Source organism: Oncorhynchus kisutch, unplaced genomic scaffold (assembly GCF_002021735.2).
Source record: "Oncorhynchus kisutch isolate 150728-3 unplaced genomic scaffold, Okis_V2 scaffold4050, whole genome shotgun sequence".
NCBI lineage: Eukaryota > Metazoa > Chordata > Actinopteri > Salmoniformes > Salmonidae > Oncorhynchus > Oncorhynchus kisutch.
The window spans coordinates 132535-136284 of NW_022265995.1; the positions used below are offsets into that span (position 1 = coordinate 132535).

Genomic DNA, 3750 nt, shown 5'->3' on the forward strand with positions numbered 1-3750 from the left:
CCCGGTACAGCCAGAAGTGGCCACCCCTTTGAGCCTGGTTCCTCTCTGTTTCTTCCAAGGTTCCTATTTTCTAGGGGATTCCTCGTGGCCAATGTGCTTCTACATCTGCATTGCTTGCTCTTTGGGGAATTTGGGTGGGTTTCTGTAGAACACTTTGTTACAACTGATGTAAAAAGGGCTTCATAATATACATTTGATTGACATGAATATCACACCAACTGACTGGTTCTTCTGGTGTTGTTCACACAGGAGACCACGTTGAGACATTCTCTACATCCAGAGAGCAACATCAGGAAGATCACAGAGCTAGGAGGTCTCACCACTGCCCACATTGTGAGGAGATTTTCCCACTTCCATCAAAACTAAAAATACACCTAAAAATACACACAGGAGAAAAGCCTTACTCCTGCTCTGACTGTGGGGCGAGTTTCTCTCGACTGGGCACCTTAAAACAACATGAACGTATACACACAGGAGAGAAGCCTTACTCCTGCTCTGACTGTGTAAAATGCTTCACAACATCAACTGAGCTAAAAGTTCATCAGAGAACACATACAGGAGAGAAGCCTTACTCCTGCTCTGACTGTGGGGCGAGGTTCTCTCAACTAGGCAACTTAAAACAACATGAACGTATACACACAGGAGAGAAGCCTTACTCCTGCCCTGACTGTGTAAAATGCTTCACAACAATAACTGAGCTAATAGTTCACCAAAGAACACACACAGGAGAGAAGCCTTACTCCTGCTCTGTCTGTGGGGCGAGTTTCTCTCGACTGGGCACCTTAAAACAACATGAACGTATACACACAGGAGAGAAGCCTTACTTCTGCTCTGACTGTGGAAAGAGTTTCTCTCAACTGGGCCACTTAAAAAGACATGAACGTATACATACAGAAGTGAAACCTTACTCCTGCTCTGACTGTGTAAAATGTTTCAAAACATCAACTGAGCTAAAAGTTCATCATGGAACACACACAGGAGAGAAGCCTTACTCCTGCTCTGACTGTGTAAAATGCTTTACAACATCAACTGAGCTAAAAGTCCACCAAAGAACACACACAGGAGAGAAGCCTTACTTCTGCTCTGACTGTGGGGCAAGGTTCTCTCGACTGGGCACCTTAAAACAACATGAACGTACACACACAGGAGTGAAGCCGTACTCCTGCTCTGACTGTGGAAAGAGTTTCTCTCGACTGGGTAACTTAAAACAACATGAACGTATGCACACAGGAGAGAAGCCTTACTCCTGCTCTGACTGTGGGGCGAGTTTCTCTCATCCGGGCACCTTAAAACAACATGAACGTATACACACAGGAGAGAAGCCTTACTCTTGCTCTGACTGTGTAAAATGCTTCACAACATCAAATGAGCTAATAGTTCATCAAAGAACACACACAGGAGAGAAGCCTTACTCCTGTTCTGACTGTGGAAAGAGTTTCTCTCAACTGGGTGACTTAAAAAGACATGAACGTATACACACAGGAGAGAAGCCTTTCTACTGCTCTGACTGTGGGGCGAGTTTCTCTCATCCGGGCACCTTAAAACAACATGAACGTATACACACAGGAGAGAAGCCTTACTCCTGCTCTGACTGTGGCGCGAGTTTCTCTCGACTGGACACCTTAAAACAACATGAACGTATACACACAGGATAGAAGCCTTACTCCTGCTCTGACTGTGGAAACAGTTTCTCTCAACTGGGTCATTTCAAAAGACACCAAGGTATACATGAAGGAGAGAAGCCTCATCAGTTCTCTCAGACCAGCTAAGATTAGACACTCCACTTAATTGTCATGTCATTAAATAATTGGCAACGTTGAATTGGATCAAATGAAGAAAGCGTAGAATGCTCTAATGTAATCCTATACAGTTGAAGTCAGAAGTTAACATACTTAGGTTGGAGTCATTAAAACTCGTTTTTCAACCACTCCACAAATTTCTTGTTAACAAACTATAGTTTTGGCAAGTCGGTTAGGACATCTACTTTGTACACGACACAAGTCATTTTTCCAGCAATTGTTTACAGACAGATTATATCACTTATAATTCACTGTATTACAATTCCAGTGGGTCAGACGTTTAAATACACTAAGTTGACTGTGCCTTTAAATAGCTTGGAAAATTTCCGAAAATTATTTCATGGCTTTAGAAGCTTCTGATAGGCTAATTTACATCATTTTAATCAATTGGAGGTGTACCTGTTGATGTATTTCAAGGCATACCTTCAAACTCAGTGCCTCTTTGCTTGATATCATGGGAAAATCAAAAGAAATCAGCCAAGACCCCAGAAAAACTATTGTAGACCTCCACAAGTCTGGTTCATCCTTGGGAGCAATTTCCAAACGCCTGAAGGTAACAGGTTCATTTGTACAAAAAATAGTATGCAAGTATAAACACCATGGGACCACGCAGCCATCTGTCACCTAGAGATGAACATACAGCAAAGGACCTTGTGAAGATGCTGGAGGAAACGGGTACAAAAGTATCTTTGTCCACAGTCAAATGAGTCTGGTTTGCAACAGCACATGGGGACAAAGATTGTACTTTTTTGAGAAATTTCCTCTGTTCTGATAAAACAAAAATGGAACTGTTTGGCAATAATGACTATCATTATGTTTGGAGGAAAAACGGTGAGGCTTGCAAGCCGAAGAACACCATCCCAACCGTGAAGCACGGGGGTGGCAGCATCATGTTGTGGGGGTGGCAGCATCATGTTGTGGGGGTGCGTGGCTACAGGAGGAAATGGTGCACTTCACAAAATAGAAAATTATGTGGATATATTGAAGCAACATCTCAAGACATCAGTCAGGAAGTTAAAGCTTGGTCGCAATTGGGTCTTCTAAATGGACAATTACCCCAAGCATACTTCCAAAGTTGTGGCAACATGGCTTAAGGACAACAAAGTCAAGGTATTGGAGTGGCCATCACAAAGCCCTGACCTCAATCCTATAGAACATTTTTGGTCAGAACTGAAAAAGATTGCGCGAGCAAGGAGGCCTACAAACCTGACTCAGTTACACCAGCTCTGTCAGGGGGAACGGGCCAAAATTCACCCAACTTATTGTGGAAAGCTTGTGGAAGGCTACCTGAAATGTTTGACCCAAGTGAAACAATTTAAAGAGATGCTACCAAATACTAATTGAGTATATGCAAACTTCTGACCCACTGGGAATGTGATGAAAGAAATAAAAACTGAAATAAATAATTATTTCTACTATTATTCTGACATTTCACATTCTTAAAATGGTGATCCTAACTGACCTAAAACAGGAAATGTTTACTAGGATTAAATGTCAGGAATAGTCCAACTGAGTTTAAATGTATTTGGCTAAGGTGTGTGTAAACTTCTGACTTCAACTGTAGTTTCTTACTATGAGAGAACTTTACAGAGGAAAGGGAGCGTTATAGAATGTTAGCCTTTCTTTACTTTACGGACCAGTTTGTACCTTGTCAGTTTTGATGCGTTTTGTTAGTTTCTACTGTAAAGATATTAAGATTACCTTAGGGTTGAATATCCTCTGTGATATGTATCAAAATGGAGTTTGATGGTTGACTGGGTTGTGCTACTTCCCTCTGCAGGTTTCTGTGGGAATGAGCTGGTAGACACAACATACTCTTTTTACATACTCTGTTCACAAAACATTAACGACACATGCTCTTTTCATGACATAGACGGACCAGGTGAATCCAGGTGAAAAACTATGATCCAAAATAGTGTAGTTTTTGTGTATTTATTATGGATCCCCATTA

At 41.7% G+C, this 3750-nt stretch overlaps 1 pseudogene; it reads left to right on the forward strand.

The window, feature by feature from the left end:
• The first annotated feature begins 254 nt into the window (after nt 1-254).
• LOC109877004 (zinc finger protein 135 pseudogene) lies at nt 255-1936 on the forward strand (annotated as a pseudogene).
• Nucleotides 1937-3750: the final 1814 nt, after the last annotated feature.